The sequence below is a fragment of the Phacochoerus africanus genome, chromosome 8 (genome assembly GCF_016906955.1).
Source record: "Phacochoerus africanus isolate WHEZ1 chromosome 8, ROS_Pafr_v1, whole genome shotgun sequence".
Classification (NCBI taxonomy): Eukaryota; Metazoa; Chordata; class Mammalia; order Artiodactyla; family Suidae; genus Phacochoerus; species Phacochoerus africanus.
Window position 1 is genome coordinate 2,978,693 of NC_062551.1, and position 17,769 is coordinate 2,996,461.

Below are 17,769 nucleotides of genomic sequence, written 5' to 3' on the forward strand. Positions count from 1 at the left end.
CCGTGTGGGTACCAATGCTGTGCCCCTCTCCCCACCCCGCGCTCAGGGCATCACAGCAGTACTGAAAGCAGCCCAAGGGGGCGTATTTACACCACGGCAATTAGCGAGCACCATTTTGTTTCTCTGCAGAGCCAGTTAGACTTCTCCCAGCTTGTATTCCCTTTAAAAGGCCCGACTTTCTCTGAAGCATCTGATCTTTCAAATTCCTTATTTTTTCACTTTATTAAGTGATTTTTTAACAACCCATTGCATTACTTTATCCCCCCACCCCAAGTAGTTCACTCACACGTGTGCTGCCATGTGCATCCTGAGCCTTGATTCATCTGCCAGGGACTGGCTTTTCCAGTTTACAAAGCAGACGACTGAGAGGGAGAGATGAGGGGTGGAGGGGAAGGGGGTTTTGACCACTCTGTGTGACCCTCCACTGGCGGCGACATGTCATTCAGCGTTGGACCAAAGCTGCAGCGTGTGTAAGGCCAGGACGGTGACTCTGGGTGATGATGGCGTGGTCCGCATAGGTTCACCTAAGGCGTGTGCCACCTGTGGGCCATGGGGGTGGCTGGGGCACCCTGGGGGGAGCCGACGGGGGCAAGGGGTATGGGGCAACTCTCACCACTTTCCACTCAGTCTTGCTCTGAACTGAAAGCTGCTCGAAAATTGCACTCAGTTTTCTCAAAAGTGCAATTTTTTCCCCCATCATGCAATGATGGGGGAAAAAAGCCCCATCATTGCATGATGTCTGGAGGTCCTCCCAGACCTAAGGGTCCACGGGTTCTGTCTCCTGACTTTAACAAGCACCAGTGAAAGCAGGATTTCCTCGCACTGGTTGTGGCGGAGGCTGCGGCTTGCACAGGTGCCGGCCCCTCGCCGTCAGATGCTTCCCTGTGTGGTCAGGGTTTGGGGAAGATGAGCGAGGGGTGGCTCGGCTCCCCCCAGGGCCGTGGTTTCTCCGTGTCTTTAGCCACCTGCCCCGGGATCACCAGCCGAGTTGACTGAATGCAGATGCCCAGGCCCGGCTGAGCCCTCTGTCTGGGGCGAGCCCCAGGAATAAGTGCCTGACCAAGATCTCTGCTCGCCGTGGACATAGCACGGCCCGGTGGGCCAGGTGGGGCCGGCCGGAGAGCAGCAGGACAGTGGCACTTGGGCTGTTTCCCTGCCAACTGGAGTGAAAACGCCGGCTCCTGGCTCAGGCAGCCCTGGGGCCGAATCCCCACGGCGCCCCCGTCTTGGAGCCCCGAGTCCTCAGCTCTCAGATGGCGCTCTTCCCCCTCCCCAGGACACCCCACTTTCCACGTGAGCCCTCAGAGTGGGGTGCGCTCCTGGGAGCACCCCCACCTGCCCTCCTGAGGTCCTCTCACAGTCACCTTGAGTCTCATGTGGCCTGAACATGACTTAGGGTGGGCGTTTCACCGACCCCTGCGACAGAGGTGGCGCCCGGGGCCCGGAGGCTGTCCCAGACCAGACTGGCTGCTGGCCAGGAGGGAACGGCTTCCCTTTTCCAAGGGGCCCGAGAGTGACCCCGGCCCCCCGGGCCCCTCGCCCCACCCGGCTGCCTCCCATGGGAACCAAATGCGGCGCCCTCTGGAGCCACCTCTCCGGCTCTCACAGTGTCCGTCGTGCCCAGGCACCGGACACAGCCCGCAGGCTTCTCCATTCATCTCTCTCTTTAACCTCGACGGCCCTGGGACAGCTCCCCAACCCCTGTGCCCATGATGGAAGTGAGAACACGCATCCTGGGGTGTAGACGCCACGTTCCCAGGGCCCCCCAGGCCTGAAAGCCAAGGTCAGGCCCTTCACCGTCCCCCGTGGTGGTTTAGCTCCCAGGTCCTGGGGGGGCCAAGTCCATCAACAGGCTCGTGAAAGTAAGCCCCAAGACACGGCTTCCCAAGGGAAACTCCAGGGAACGAGCAACCAGCAGGCTCCAGGGGTCCCGGGCGTGAAGGGTGGCCCCGGTTTTCACCCATCAGCGGGAAGCTGAGGTGGTGCTGAGAAGCCATCAGCCCCCCGCAGCACCCTCAGCTCCGTGAAACCTCTGTCCCGCCTGGAAAGTCCACACGACAACGCCCAGACTCAGAGGGGGGCCGCCCGGCTCACACACACAGCGAGGTGGTGACACAGTCAGTCTGGGGACACAGGCTCGCGTTGTCCTCTGCTCACCCCTGAGTCACCAGCAGCAGGGGCCGTCCGGCCAGACCCCTGTGACGGGAGGAAGGTTCTGTCCTGAGAAATTGTCTTCAAACATGCAGGCACACACGCCGATTCTCTTCGCGTGGGTCACCGTGGGATGGAGGCCCAGAGCTGTGATGCCTGAGTCAGGGTGGGGGGAGAGTGGGCAGGCCACCGGGCCGCAGGGCTCCGGCATCTGGGGTGGGCTCGTCGTCTGTGGGGAGGGAGTGGCTCCGTCCGTGCTTGGTGCCTGAAATCCCTAGGACCCAGGGGTCACACGGGGCCTAAAGTGTCCCTTCTAAGGGTAGAGGCCCTTTCTGCCATCAGACCTACCCCAGCCCCTACCACACTGACACCCAGAACGGGACCCCCACAGCCCACGCTGCCTCTGGAGCCGGGCACCTTCACAGGGGCCCTTAACGGGGGCTGGGAAATGGCCACACCGTCTGTAAACAAACCGGAAATCCGTGTCAGAAGACCTGGAACATTCGTTCGGCGAGCTGTCCTGTGCACCAGGCCCCTGCAGGACGCTGGAGACAGGATATGCTGCAGCAGACATGGTCCACCCGGCACGAACGGTCTAGACTGAGGCGCCACTGGCATTCGGGGTCGTGGTGACAAACGCCCCCAAGAACAGTAAGGCCAGACCCCGGCAGAGAAGGTGAGGCCAGCCCTGTCTGAGGAGGCGACATTTGGGCAGAGCCCTGGATGGAGCACAGGAGCCGCGGGAACGGCGGGCACAAGTGTGTTCTAGGAGCGGCAGTGCCCAAGCCCTGAGGTAGGACCACGAGGGACACGCTTGTGGACAGCAGGGAGCCCGTGTGGCTGCAGAGGGATGAGGGGTGCACGGGGCGTGGCCTGGAGAAGTGACCGGGGACCGGATCATCGTGGCCACCCCGCAGTGCCACTCCCAGACATTATCCTAAGAGAACAATCAGAAAGAAGCACAGACACACCCGCAGGCATTTGCAGCATCGTCCCGGAGGATCAGAAGTTTCCAAACCACCCTCGCGGGGCGAGTGTAACAGAGCACGGCCCGGCCGCCCCAGGGGTGCCCACAAACTCTTCAGACAGTGGGCAAGGTGTGGCAGCAGTGAGGAGGGCATGCATGATATAATATGCTTTTTTAAAAAAAAATCACAGTTCCAAATATATTCTGGCACCAGAAAGACGACCAGGAGTTGTTGGGTTAGTGGGGGCCTGGGGGAGGGGATGGGGGAACAGTTCTTTTTTCAAATTTTATATAATGCGGTTGCTGTATTATTTTTATAATTTAAAAAAAAAAATAAGAGGGAAAACGTGTCCCAACCAAACCAAGGCTGGGGCGGGAGCAGGGGTTGGGGGGGGCAACAAAAAGCCTGGTTTCCCTTCCTCCTGATACCAACCCCCCCACAGACATTTCGGGTTTTCTCACCACGGCCGCCTGGAGCCCAGCCAGCCTGGGGACGCTGCGCTCAGCCCCACGGGGCCACCTGGAGCCTTGGGAATGGGGAACCTGGCCCCGAGGAGCCGCCGTGCCCAGAGTGTCCGTGGGTGTTCTGTCTGGATCGGGCGTGGGGGTGTTCTAACAGGAAAGCTGGGGAGACCGCACCCCCAGATACCTCCCTGGCTCCTCCTGAAGCCCCAGCACTTGCGCCTCGGGTGAGTCGCGGGGCTCTTCTCCCAACCTAATGGAGGCCGTGTCCTCTCCCTCATGACGTGTTCTCAGTCCCAGGCAAGGCCAGGCCCGGGGTTAACCAGACCCCAGCCCACTCTTGTGGTTGCCGCCCAGGCCTGCAAGCCAGTCAGAGGCTGGCTGGCCCCGGGTGGCCGCCCGCTGCCCTGGGCAAGGGGGCACGAGGCCCTGAGGGACCACAGAGAGCCTGGCTCCCACCTGCTTCACCCACTGTCCCCTCTCCCAACCTGCTCCCTGCCCCAGTGTCAGACAGCCCACCAGTCCTGTTGCTGAAAGGCTGCTGCTGCTCCCTGGACTCGAAGCGTCCCGCCCGCCCAGCTCTGGGCCTGGCTGAGCCCTTGACACTCAGCTCTGATGTCCCCTCCTCCAAGCAGCCCTCCGAGACCTCACCACCTCCCAGGGTGGATCAGGGCCCTGGCCTGGCCTCCCCTGTCCCTCCAGCCTCTCTACCTGCCCCCTCCCCACCCCCACCTGTGCGAGTGCCCAGGGCCCCTGCTGAGAAAGCCGTGGAGTCAGGGACCAGGGCTCCATGAGCCCTGCCCTGCCCAGGTCCCCCCTGGGGCCTGCAGAAAAGACAGGGCTTCCTCTGCCAGCTTCACGCACTGACTTCCACGTGGCGGGAGTCCGGCTTCTTTTTTGGCCAATGGAAATAGGATATAAATTGTATCCTCCTGATACTAAAAAACAAACCCAAAAAAATGCTCATTGCAAAAATAAATTCAGAGCACATGAAAAATACAAAGACAAAACCCAGAATGGGACTCATTTTTACACCCACCCATAGAAGGATCTGGAAACATCAAAGAGAACTTTAAATAGGGGTGCTCAGCCATGCTGCCCATTTGAATCCCCTTGCCAGCTGTTCGTGTGGGTTTTTGAGGGCCACACCCATGGCATGTGGAGGTTCCCAGGCTAGGGGTCCAATCGGAGCCACGGCCACAGCAACACAGGATCCAAGGCGTGTCTGCGACCTACACCACAGCTCACGGCCATGCCAGATCCTTAACCCACTAAGCGAGGTCAGGGATCAAACCTGCATCCTCATGGATGCTAGCCGGATTCGCTTCTGCTGCACCACAGCAGGAACTCCTCGGCCAGCTTTTTAAAGCACAGATGCCCAGGCCCCCTGCAGATGAGGGGAGCACCGGGTGAGGCTGAGCCTGGGGGGACTTCGCAGCCTCCGATTCCAGGGGTCCAGGGAGGCAGCGGGGGCCTTGCCAACAGGGTCCCAGGTGCATGGTCCCAAACAGAAGTGCCCGGGAGCCTGAGCTGCCACCGAAAGGGTTTGCTTTCCAGCTCCTGCAGAGCCTCTCCACGTGGCCTGGGCAGGCAGGCCCGTGTCCCAGCCAACCCACGGAGGTCCGCCTGGCTCTGAGGGGCCTTCGGGCCCTGAGATTCTGCCTCAGTGACCATGTCTCTGGTCCCTCCCATGTCAGGGGCACAGAGAGGCCACCTCCCTCAAGATCTAGTTCTCTGATTTCAGCTGCTCCCTTCAGATCTTACACGGCCCCCTGATGCTGTGAATATTGACTCTGTACCCTTCACCCCCAAACCCGCCCCATCTCTCCAGACCCACAGATGGAGAAGCGGCCGTCAGAGAGGCCAGGGCTTCTAATGAGCGAATCTCCAAAACTACAACCAAGGGGCCTCAGGAACCATTCCGCTTGGGGCTCCCGAGTCTGAACGGTTTCTCATTTTCGCCTTCCTCCTCGCTCCCAGCTGGTGTCACCTCCACAGGCAGTGGGCCCATGAGCAGGGTCTGGGTGGGGAGGGTGTGCTGAGGTTTTGGGTCAAAGCCCATCTGTGACTCGAGGGGCTGAGAAGGCGACGGGGTGGGGAGCGAGGGGGCCCCCTCCCGCCTTGTGTGTGGTTTCCGCATCTGCTCAGGCACGGGAATCGGGGTGGGGGGCGGGGGGTGGCTGCGTCCTGGAGCATCAGGATGCAGAACTCCGGAGCCCCGAAGAGGGGCAGAGGAGAGGGCCAGGCCCCTGGCTCTGGGACCTCGCCGGGGCCCTCGTGTGCGCCGAGGCCACAGGCCGGTGGCCATTCTGAGCCCCGTGTCTGCACCTCTGCAGTGGGGGTCGTGAGAAGAGCCGGGGTGGTAGGCCGTGGTCTCCTAGATGTCCCACCCCGCTCCCAGGTCCTGCGGGTGTCCGATTACTTGGCAGAGGGGATTTGCCCTGGAAGACGAGTCCAGCTCACTCATCAGCTGACTTAGAGATGGAGAACAAAGCCCGGGGCAGGATCCACGTGGGGCCCGCGGGAGTCACTGAGCTTGAAGAGAGGGAGGGGCAGTGAAGCCGAGGGTTCAGGCTGGCGCAGGGGATGGAGGAGGAGCGTGAGCCGAGGCCCTCAGCGCCTCCAGGACCAGGAAGGGCGGGCAGGGGGTTCTTCCTGGCACCTTCAGGAGGCACACGGCCCCGCCAGCACCTTGCCCCGGCCCAGAGAAGCCCCTGTCGGGCATCAGATCTCCGCAACTGTAAGATCGCATGTTTGCAGCCGCCCAGCTGGTGCCCACTGGCTCTGGCAGCCAGAGGAAACGATTTCACGCGCCGTGCGGGGCTGCAGGCGGTAAAGGGATGTTTGTACACACACCCTCAGCGAACGCGAGCCATTCTCATCCCGCAGGACAGGGAGCCCGCGCTTGGGGCCGACCGACTCCCCCGTGCCCCCCACCCCCGGGACCCCTGCCCCCCAGGACCCCCACCGCCCCCCAGGCTGCAGGAGCCCTGGGCACAGCCGGCGAGTGCACCTTCTAGAGGGCCCCCGGCCGCCTCGGACAGACCATCAGAACAGCCTGTTCTTGCTCGCTGGGCAGAGCCGTGGGTTTAAGGGGAGGGAGGTCACGTCAGACTTTCCTCGAGCACCGGTCTGCTGCCCTCCCGGGCGGCGCGGGAGCCACATCTGCCCAGGTGGCTCGCAGGCTGCCCCGCAGACCCCACCTGCCCGGTTAAGAACAGTGACAACGGTGCCAGTCACAGTGGGTGGGGCGCTGGGCCAACCCCCCACCCGTGGCGTCTACTAGGTCCTCAAACACGTGGGCGTTGGGGGTGCTGATATTCGCCCACTTTACAGATGAGCAAACAGGGGTTCAGGAGCAGGGACCCACGGTCAGGCACCCACGGTCAGGCACCCACGGTCTCGCAGCTATGGAGGGAGGGACCCCGGACTGGACGTCGTAACTGACCCACATCGCCAACTTCCAACTTCCTCCTCGCCCAGCACCCCCGTGGCAGGGGTGGGCTGCAGTGGAAAGCTCACAGTGCTTTATTGGGTTTTTGGTGGGTTTTTGTCTTTTGGCTGTGCCTACGGCATGTGCAGGGATCACACCTGTGCCGCGGCAATGACGACGCCAAGTCCTTCATTGCTAGACCACCAGGGAACTCCCTCATGCCGATGTATAGACCTGGGGCGGGGGGAGAAAACTGTCTTCCATCACTGATTATAGAACACGTCTTGGTCTACGGCTTGCTTTGAAGACACACAAAGCCTAATCACAATGAGTATCTCCGCAAATAAATGCCACATGTTTTCATAAGGATGCTTCGTGTACAATGCAGTGGAGGTGTGTTTAGCTGGAGGACTAGGTGTTTCGGAGCATGCCAAGGCCCCTCTCCCAAGCCCCCTGGAGCACCTGCCATGGAAGAACTGGGTTTATCCCTTGCTACATCCGGGGGGGGGGGACCTCCCCGTGGGGAACCGCGGGGTGGAAGGGTGTTCGCGAGAGGCTGCCGTGGGTCTGGGCTTCGGGCGGAGGTTTGGGGAGGATCTGAGGAAGTGGGGTTCACTCTGTATTGGGTGCTGTCGGAAACGGGGGCAGTTCTGTGACAGGGATCTGACACACAGGGCCCGGGGCGGGGGGGGGGCAGCACCAGCGCGAGGCTGCGGTGGGTGTAAAGCAGGAACCCCTCACTGGGAACAAGCGGAGGCACGGTTTGCTGTTGTGTGGGTGCCCTCCTCAGTTGCCCATGACCTTGTCTGAGGTCAGCGTGTGGGGGGTGGTTTATGTCCATCAGGAGGACAGCATGGTCCAGCTGGGAGCCAGGCCAGTGCCTGGGTGTCGGGCAGGGGGCGGGGGGCTTCTGCTTCCTCACAACTAGTAAGAGGGAACCCTTCTTCAAATATGCCCCCAATTCCTGCTTTTCACATCGGCCTCCCCTCTGTGCAGGCTCTGGGTTGTCGGGGGGTGGTCTTAGACACTTTTCGGCTCGATACCTCAGCTGGCTTGTTCACGGAGTTAAGCCATGTTTCCCAAAGCGTGTCCCATGTGACACTAGGTTCAGGGGAGTCATGGAATAAAAAGCATCCCTGGATGATGGGGTTTGGAATGCATTGGGCTCTTTGCTGCAGGACTTATCAGAGCTTTGAATATGCTCCCGCGCGGTGTGAAATGCCCAGAAAGAACTAGGGTGCTCTGAAACTTTGATTGACTGTGAAAACTCTTGGGGTTTTGTTTTGTTTTATTTCCCCAGAGCCATGACCTATAGAACAGGGATTACAAAATGCTGAAAAAAAGGGGGGGTTCTAAAAGAATGGAGTCCAAGTGCAAGGACACGGGCTTCTCGGGAGATGGGGGGCTCACAAGGACTTCCCACCCTGCTCTTTCTCACACACGTATACATGACTGCCATTCAGAAGGACCAGAAGCTGATGTGATTAACAGAGCACAAATCTGTTGGCCGAGCATCTAACAGAATTCAGCGTGGCGTCAGATCATTTGGGAGGTTCTGTGTGGGGAGAAGCAATGTTAAACCCTCTGCGAGCCCCGCGAGGTCTGCTCTCCCCCAACCCGCCCCGGTGGCCTCAGGTGACCCTCCTGCTAAAACCGGACTTGGCCAGTCCATCGCGGAGCCCGGCTCCTCACGGGCGGCTCCATCTCCACCTCCCCCACGGCGGTCGGGGCACGGTCCCTGCTCAGCCTCACGGCCCCTTTCCTTGTTCTTTTCTGGCACCTTCCACGCTGTGATTTTCGTGGGTTCCTCTCTGCATCTGATCGTGTCCGTTCCATCCCCAGAGAAGGGGCCATGTCCGTTTTGCTCACTGCTGCAGCCACGAGGCCTTGTACCAGGCTGGGCACACATGAGGTGCGCGACACTCTCGCGTTGAGGGACCACAGGATGTGAGGCCTCCGCAGTGTACTGTCACACGGAAAAGGGTCTCTGAGGCTCGAAAACGTTGGAAGCCGCAGCTCAGAAGGATGCACAAAAGGATGAAGGGTTAAAAAAACACCCCAACCGTAGGTGAGGGTGGCGGGCAGGGGTGTGGGTTTCCTGGAGGAGGGAGCGCCGAGGACGCTCTAAAACTGACTGTGGTGAGGGTTACACAACCTGTGAGGACACCCAAGGCCCCTGAAGGGTGCCCTTCAGCAGAGCGGGTCGAAGCCCATGTGAGCTGCGTCTCAAAGCTGGTCCCCCCAAAATGGGTGCCTCGCGGTGGAAAAGCGGGACAGCGTTCTCGGCCCTCGTATGAAAACGTTTCCGTCCGTTTACAAACTGTCCCGCACGGTCGCGTCGGGTCCCTGTGTCTCGAGCGGGCAAGGTTTGAGGGACCCTGTCCCCCGCACGCTCATTCAGTGGACGCTGCACTTGCTCTCCTCCCGAGCCATCCCCATCTCTATGACAAGCCCCTGAGGACTGCTCGGTCCTGCCAGCCTCCCTGGGAAACAGGCCCATTACCTGAGCCACTGTACAGATGGGGAAACAGAGGCCCATTCGGGGGAGCAGCTCCAGGACCCCACCAAAGAGTGGGGACGCCGGGCTCCTGGTCCCTGAATGCAGGCGTGCATGTTGGCACAGGGCACGGGTCCAGAGACCAGCCTGGGGCACAACGGGGCAGGGCGGTGTTCTTTTCCAGGGGCTCTAATTCCGTCTCTGGCACATGTTTTGCCCACAGCACCTGGGCTGCCTCCTGCCCAGAGGGGCCGCAGAAACCTCAGCAGCCGTGTCGCAACTGTGTGGCCCCGCCACCCGGCCATGCCAGCAGCTGCCCAGGAAGAGGCAGGTGTTGCCAAGGGTCGGGCTGCCCCGGCAATGCCCGGAGGGAATGCCAGGGCCCCGGGACCCCTCCCAACACGGGCAAGGAGGTGAGATCCTGAAACCAAACGTCCCCCAGCAGTTCCCCTTCCCCCGCAGCGAAACGAGGGACTTCCACCAAGGACGCGCTCCGGGGGGCGTCGCTTGTTCCCTCGGGCGGGACGCGGAGCCCTGGATTCAGGAAGTTGCAGGGCGTCTTCAGTTTGCAACTTCGCGTTTTCGCTTTTCTTATCAGAAAGGTGCCTGACTAATCCCGCGAGCCGGGCACCTTGTCACTATGGAACTACCTTGGTCTTCACGGCCTCGAAACTTCGCTCGTTTCTCCTGTGAGCGCGTCAAGGTAGGGGCCTGAGCCGAAACGAAATTCAGAATGAGAAGAGCTGAAATAGAAAGGAGAAGAGTGGGAGCCAGAGCGGGAGCCGGTCACGCACTCCAGAGCCCAGGCCATCCCCCACCCCATCTCTGCCAACAGGCGGGGGTCCCACTCCCAGCAGCCGGCGGGGGACGCAGAGACCTGGCTCCACCACGGGCCACGGCCCCACGCAGCATCACGCCTCTCCCCGAAGCCTCATTTTCCACGTCGGAAAGACAGGCGACAGTAACACCCGCCCACCAGGTGTGGCCCACAGCCACACGTGGGTCCTGTGAATTCTATAGCCATGACTAGGGTTTTATTCCATCCATCGAACAGTATGAGCCAGCATTTCCCTGTTCCACCCCGTCATGCCCCAGGATCATGCTGAACATTGCCCGGTTTCCTTACAGAATCTTTCCACCCCCCAGTGACAAGGGCTGACGACTCCTGATTTTAAAAAGTGAGCAGCCCAGCATGGATCTCGGTTTATGGGCCTTAAACAACTCGGGGTCCTCATTCAGATGAAGAAAACAAAAATAAATTGAATTTTTAAAATTAAGTAAGAGAATACAGAATTTGGCACACGGCCTAGTAAAGGACCCACACGAGAAAACAGGGCTAGAATGTCAGCGGTGTGAGCCCCGTGGTAGCCCTGCTGCTGAGCCAGGAGCCCCCTCCACCCCCATGCCCCCACCCCGGGGGGGAGCCCCGCGCCTGGACCTTGGCCTCTTCACACAGAGAAAGCGCGTGTCACCCTGGCACAGCTGCGAGGGGGGAGAAGAAGGGCAGGCGTGGAGCACGGAGATGCCAAGGGAAGCCGAGGGCAGGGAGGGGGCTGGGGGGGACAGGTGGGAGGGAGGCAGGGAGGAGGAGGCCGTGTGGGTGGGGGCAGCAGGGGCCTCGGAAGGTACCACCACTGATGGTTATGTAGAGATGGGAGGTGGCCAGTGACCCCTTAAGAGCCAGGCTTGGCTCTTGTGTGGATGATGGAGCAGGAGCAGGCAGCCTGGAGACCCGCTGGGGGGCTGTCACGACCTAATTTGTTTAGGGCAAATGTAAACAGCCATGTGGGCCAGTGGCTGCCCTATTGAACAGCACGGCACTAAGTCCTCATGGGCTTCAGGCTGGGGGTGGTGATGTGACCAGATCCGTGTGGCTCGTGGCCAGCTGTCCGCCGGAAACTAGTTACCCCACCAGGGTGATAATCCAGGCAGGAGATGGTGGGGCCCTGGAGGGAGCCAGGGGGCAAGGGAGACCCAGGTTTCTACTCAGCAGCTGTCCTTGGAGGAGACACAGAAGCCAAGAGGGGGGTGGCTTTGGGAGCGAGTGCAGTGGCCCAAATAACAAATTCGAGGGGAGATAATCTGGTTTTCATTAGACGGTTCGGGAATCTATCGTGTCGGTGCTAAAAATATGGATCTGGACACCAGTCAATGGTGGAGGCTGCGTCACCCTCGGAGATGGCAGATGAAGTGGCAGTTTTCTACCTGGCCACCCCGGTGATGACACCAGCAAGAGGCTCACATGGCCTTGACATATGACCGTCAGGAGAGCAACAGCCACAGGTGTCCCGCTCTATGTCTGCCAGGCCTGCCCCAGGCTCGCTGCCTGCCTCTCGTCCTTGCTGCCCCCCTGCAGGTCCAGGGCTGAAGCTGCCACTTTGCTAGAGGAAGCTTCTCTCTTTGCACAGTAGGCTCAGGATTTAAAAATAAAGAAAAATAAAGCTGGGTTCAAAATTAGCACAAGACTCGCTACAAAGAACACAAGACACACGGCTTCCTGTGTGTTTTTTCTCTTCAGCTTTTTTTAAGACTTCCAGAAAAGTTTCCTCTGCGAAGCTGAGACCAAAAGGGTAAAAAATGCAAATGTGACGGTCTAGCCTTGAACCATCAGCTGTATGTGCCCAGCCTGGGGCACCACGCAGGGGCTGAGGACAGAGGAATCCAGGCCTAAAGTCTCAGAAGCTCCAAACAGCAGTGGCCTGAAATAATGCGAGGTCACCAAGACTGTGGGCGCCTCTCGGGGAAGGGGCAACGCCTCTGACTCCGTGTCCCAAGCCTGGCACCATGCCTGGCTCAGGGATGGAAAAGGGATGATGGATGGACAGAAGCTGGGTGACGGATGAGGGCGGGTGACGAATGAGGGAGTGAACAAACCGTAGCGCTGAAAACACCGTAACCTGATGGCTAACAGAGCCGATCTAAGACGAAATGCAGCCCAGCGCCTCCGAGAGCAGACTTAGGATTCCCACGGACCCCGATGAGAGCCCACGCTCCACCCTCGCTGGCCCTCCCTGCTCTTTGGACCACTTATTCCTGTTATTGTGAGGCTTTTACTCTTTTAGGGGACGGGTCCGATTCCAGCGTACCAAGACCTTCCTGCCGAGAGGCCCTGGTCGGAGTCCCTTTGTGACCTCTCCTCTCCCAGACACGAGTCAGCAAGGCCGCTGAACAAAGACATCTTGGAGGCAAACCATCCTTCCCTCTCGTGCACCAGTCAACACGGATGGTTTATTCGGAAGGGACACCTGCTCCTCCAGCTGAAGAGGATATTCCCTGACTTGGGCCTCCTCGCCTTCAGAGCCCTGCCGCTGCCTGGGCACCCACCTATCCTAGACGGTGAGGAGAAAATGCTCAGCCATGTGACCCAAGCTCACCAATCAGCTGATAAATCCTCACCTCCCAGCCTCCCTTGCAGCATGGGGCAGGGTGTAAATGCAGCCATGTGACACAGGGTCACCAGTCAGATGTTAGGCCTCACTTCCCAGCCTCCCTTGCAGTGTGTGTGTGTGGAGGGGGGGAAAGGGAATGAAGCCATGTGACTCAGGCTCACAAATCAGATGCTAATCCTCACCTCCCAGCCTCCCTTTGGTGAGGTGGGGGAGAGGAAATGTAGCCATGTGACCCAGGCTCACCAATCAGATGTTAGGCCTCACTTCCCAGCCTCCCTTGCAGCATGGAGGTGAGGGGATGCAAACATGTGACCCAGGCTCACCAATCGGATGCTAGGCCTCACTTCCCAGCCTCCCTTTGGTGTGGTGGGGGGGAATGAAGCCATGTGACCCAGGCTCACCAATCAGATATTTGCCTCACTTCCCAGCCTCCCTTGCAGCATGGGGGGGGGGGGAATGCAGCCATGTGACCCAGGCTCACCAATCAGATGTTAGGCCTCACTTCCCAGCCTCCCTTTGGTGTGGTGGGGGGGGGGGGAATGAAGCCATGTGACCCATGCTCACCAATCAGATATTTGCCTCACTTCCCAGCCTTCCTTGCAGCTCAGAGGGTAGGGTGGAAGCATGCAGCCATGTGACCTAGACTCACCAACCAGATGCTAGTCCTCACTTCCCAGCTGCCCTTTAGAGGGGCGGGATAATGCAGCCCATTGACCTAGGCTCACCAATCAGATGCTAGGCCTCACTTCCCAGCCTCCTTTGCAAAGGTCATAGCCATGTGACCCTGGCTCACCAACCAGATGTTAGGCCTCACTTCCCAGCCTCCCTTGCAGCATGGGGGGTTGTGTAAATGCAGACATGTGACACAGGGTGACCAATCAGATGTTAGGCCTCACTTCCCAGCCTCCCTCTGGAGGGGAGGAGGCATGCAGCCCAGTGACCTAGGTTCACCAATCAGATGCTAATCTTCACTTCCCAGCCTCCTTTGCAAAGGTCATAGCCATGTGACCCAGGCTCACCAATCAGATGTTAGGCCTCACTTCCCAGCCTCCCTTGCAGCAAGGGGGGGGGGGTGTAAATGCAGCCATGTGACACAGGGTGACCAATCAGATGTTAGGCCTCACTTCCCAGCCTCCCTTGCAGCATGGGGGGGTGGGGGGGGGTAAATGCAGCCATGTGACACAGGGTGACCAATCAGATGTTAGGCCTCACTTCCCAGCCTCCCTTGCAGCATTGGGGGGGGTGGGGGGGGGGTAAATGCAGCCATGTGACACAGGGTGACCAATCAGATGTTAGGCCTCACTTCCCAGCCTCCCTCTGGAGGGGAGGGGCATGCAGCCCAGTGACCTAGGTTCACCAATCAGATGCTAGTCTTCACTTCCCAGCCTCCTTTGCAAAGGTCATAGCCATGTGACCCAGGCTCACCAATCAGATGTTAGGCCTCACTTCCCAGCCTCCCTTGCAGCAAGGGGGGGGGGTGTAAATGCAGCCATGTGACACAGGGTGACCAATCAGATGTTAGGCCTCACTTCCCAGCCTCCCTTGCAGCATGGGGGGGGTGGGGGGGGTGTAAATGCAGCCATGTGACACAGGGTGACCAATCAGATGTTAGGCCTCACTTCCCAGCCTCCCTTGCAGCATGGGGGGGGGGGGTAAATGCAGCCATGTGACACAGGGTGACCAATCAGATGTTAGGCCTCACTTCCCAGCCTTCCTTGCAGCATGGGGGGGGTGTGTAAATGCAGACATGTGACACAGGGTGACCAATCAGATGTTAGGCCTCACTTCCCAGCCTCCCTTGCAGCATGGGGGGGTGGGGGGGTAAATGCAGCCATGTGACACAGGGTGACCAATCAGATGTTAGGCCTCACTTCCCAGCCTCCCTCTGGATGGGAGGGGCATGCAGCCCAGTGACCTAGGTTCACCAATCAAATGCTAGTCTTCACTTCCCAGCCTCCTTTGCAAAGGTCATAGCCATGTGACCCAGGCTCACCAATCAGATGCTGCCACATGTGGGTCTGATTAAAGAACAGGAGACATTAAGGAGGCGCCGCGGCTTCCTGGCGTCCTCTCCACAAGCTCTTTTTTTGGCGTAACTGAAGGGCTGACGCTTCTGCCTGCTTCCCGCGTATAGGGACCTGCTGTGTCTCCCACGGGGGACATGCACGCGGGGGCCCTGCTCTTGGAGAGCGCGGGGCTGCGGCCGTGCAGGGCTGTGACGCCGTCCTCGGAGGACCCGCGGCCCCCACGCCGGCTGCTCAGGGAGGGCTGGGGAAGGCGAGGCCCAGCTGTCGCTGCTCCTGGTCATCCGCCGCCATGGGAACCACGCAGCCCGCCAGCGCGGACTGGGGTACGACGCCCATCGCAGAGGTGCAGCTTCCAGGCACATGAACTTTGGAGCATCCGCGGCAGAGACGGCGCTCCGGGTAAGTGGCATGACGCTCCGGACGTTTTCTAGCTCGTGACACTTCGAGGGCGCCTGCTTTTGCGTGCGATTCGATTCTTCGCTTACACGCCCGCTGCGCTGGGGCGTGGGCCGCGCAGGAGGGGCCCGTTGTACCGCTGAGCGCAGAGGCCGCAGGGCCCTCCTGCTTTTCCAGCGGGTAAAGAAGGGAGGTTGAGGCCAGGAGGAGGAGAAGCCAGAGACGCCCTCTAGGATGCTCTGAGCAGCGAGGAGCAGAAAACCCCGGGCTCAAGGGAGCATCTGGCCTTGAAAGTCAAAAGTACTAAACTGAGGCGGCCTGGGACTGGTGCTCCTCACCGCCCCCTCCCAAGGTGTCAGCGTCACCCACAGGCTGGCAGCCGTTGGGGCAGCAATTCCAGCCCCTGCCCAGACACAGCCACATGCCGAGGAAGGGGGGACCGTGTCCCCCCCTTAAGAGCAAAGAGACTCCCCCAGAAAGTCTTTTCTTGGCACCCATCACCATTATTCAGTTCCAGGTCCTCCCCGGCACCCTCACTGCCAAGGGCAGTGGGTGACACCCGTGTCTTGGAGACGGGGGTTTACAGCTGAGTCGGAGGAGGGGCCCCGCTCCCTGAATCCCCTGGAGGAGGAGATGCTTGAACAAAATCCGGTCTCCGTGAGCGAGGAGGACGTGCAGAGTTGGATGTCACCCCCACACAGCAGTGCCCCCATCACCTGCCCGCCTCAGGCGAATTCTGGTCTGTCCCTCACCCCTGGGCAATTTCCCTCCTTATACGTCACTGAGGCGCAGTTTCCTCATCTGGTTAATGGGACTTGAGGTCTTGTGAGGCTGTCGAGGTTCTCAGCACCCGTGGGTCCCTTTCCTGATCTGGAAGCTGCCCTGTTTCACTGGTTCCCACACACTCTCGGCCTTTGTGCCCCCGGGGTACGTAGTGAGCCACGGCCGGCTGTCTGTCCCCGCCAGGCTCAGAGAGCTGGCTCCCATCTGGCCCTCTGGTCCGTGAAATGCCCCTTAGTCCCCATCGAGCAAGACTCTCAGGGTTGTTGGCTCTGCCGGATAAACTGTTCAGGGAGAAAGCCGGCAAGTCAGAGGACGAGCTTGAGGGGACCTGGAGCGGGTTGTGGCTTCGGCGTCACGGCTCCCCGGCTCCCGCGTTCACTCGTCACTGGCAGAATGGACTTTTTGGAAGTCCACAGGCCATCTTTTCGTTTGACCGACGGTTTCCTTTGCTGTGCAAAAGCTTATTAAGTGTGGCTGGCTCCCATTTGTTCATTTTTGCCTTTATTGCTGTTGTCTTGGGAGAGTGATCTAGAAAGCGTCGGTCTGACTCCTGTCAGGGACTGTCTTAGGCCCTTTCTAGGAGTTTGTGGTGTCTTGTTTTTAAGTCCTTGTGCCATTTTGAATGTAGTTTTCTGTGCGGGGCAAGGAGGTGTTCAGACGTCACTGATTTACACGTGGTTGCTCAGCTGTCCCAGCACCGCTTGCTGAAGAGACCACTCACTTGGCTGGTTGTTCAGCCAACCTCCCTTAAGCACCCACCGTGTGCCAGGGAGTAAACGGGACCCCTTCCTGGCTGCTGTTAGGTCGAGTCTGTATGGGAAGCACAGACTTTTTTTTGGTTGTAGTTATTTTAACACCTTTGGCATTTTTGAAGCATTCCTACCTGAAATGAAACAGAAATTGTAAGCCTCATTTAGAAAATAATTCCTTTCCTCCCACACAAGCTGAGACGCGGCGTCAGATGATACTGTTCAGATTTTCCAATTGCAAATCACCTTTCGGTCAAGCGCGAGAACTCGCTGGAATAGAGGAAAATGTGTTAGGGCTGCGCCATCGGTGGTTTTGAGTGGAAATATCATCTTGCCTGTCGTATCATCATGGTTGAATTTCACACTAGAGAAAGGAAGCACCGACTTTAACCTCAAAACGAGGAAGGCCGTAATAGTCACACCTCAAAAGAAAAACAGCGCCTCTCTGCAGCCAGGAGCCCCAGGTCGCCGCGGGCCAGCCTGGAAACACAGCAGAAATCTGTCCCCAAGCACAGAGTCTCCCAGACCGGTGGACAGCCTGACCCAGCATGCCTGAGGGCCTGGCTTTCGGGGAACTGAGCTGAGGAGCTGGGAGTGCGGGCAGATGCCAGTGAAGCCGGGCTGGCAGGAGCGAGTCAGGAGGAAGTGGCTTTGCGAGTTGTCGACCTCACAGCAGGCTGAGCAGCAGAAACTGAACCACACCGGGTACAGAGCTATTTTCAACCTTGGGGTTTTCACCCCCTGTCCCCAGTGTGCTGGGCAGTGTGGCTCACGTATGTCACTGTCAGGGCCCTGGACTCGGGACCGAGGGGCAGGGCGGGTCTGAGAAGCAGAGGTTGGGGCTGCGGCGGCGCAGCCCCTCCCAGAGCCTTGGCCGCGGGACGCCCGCTCTCCGGGCCTCAGTCTCCTGCTCGC

General features: G+C 59.5%; 1 long non-coding RNA gene across 1 annotated transcript in view; it reads left to right on the forward strand.

Annotated features, from left to right (window-relative positions):
• The first annotated feature begins 9,609 nt into the window (after window positions 1–9,609).
• LOC125132560 (uncharacterized) overlaps window positions 9,610–17,769 on the forward strand; it is a 45,358-nt gene continuing 37,198 nt past the window's right edge. The window contains exons 1-3 of the long non-coding RNA XR_007136276.1: window positions 9,610–9,923; window positions 12,573–12,846; window positions 15,034–15,325. This is a non-coding gene — a long non-coding RNA (uncharacterized LOC125132560). The remainder of the gene's footprint in view (window positions 9,924–12,572; window positions 12,847–15,033; window positions 15,326–17,769) is intronic.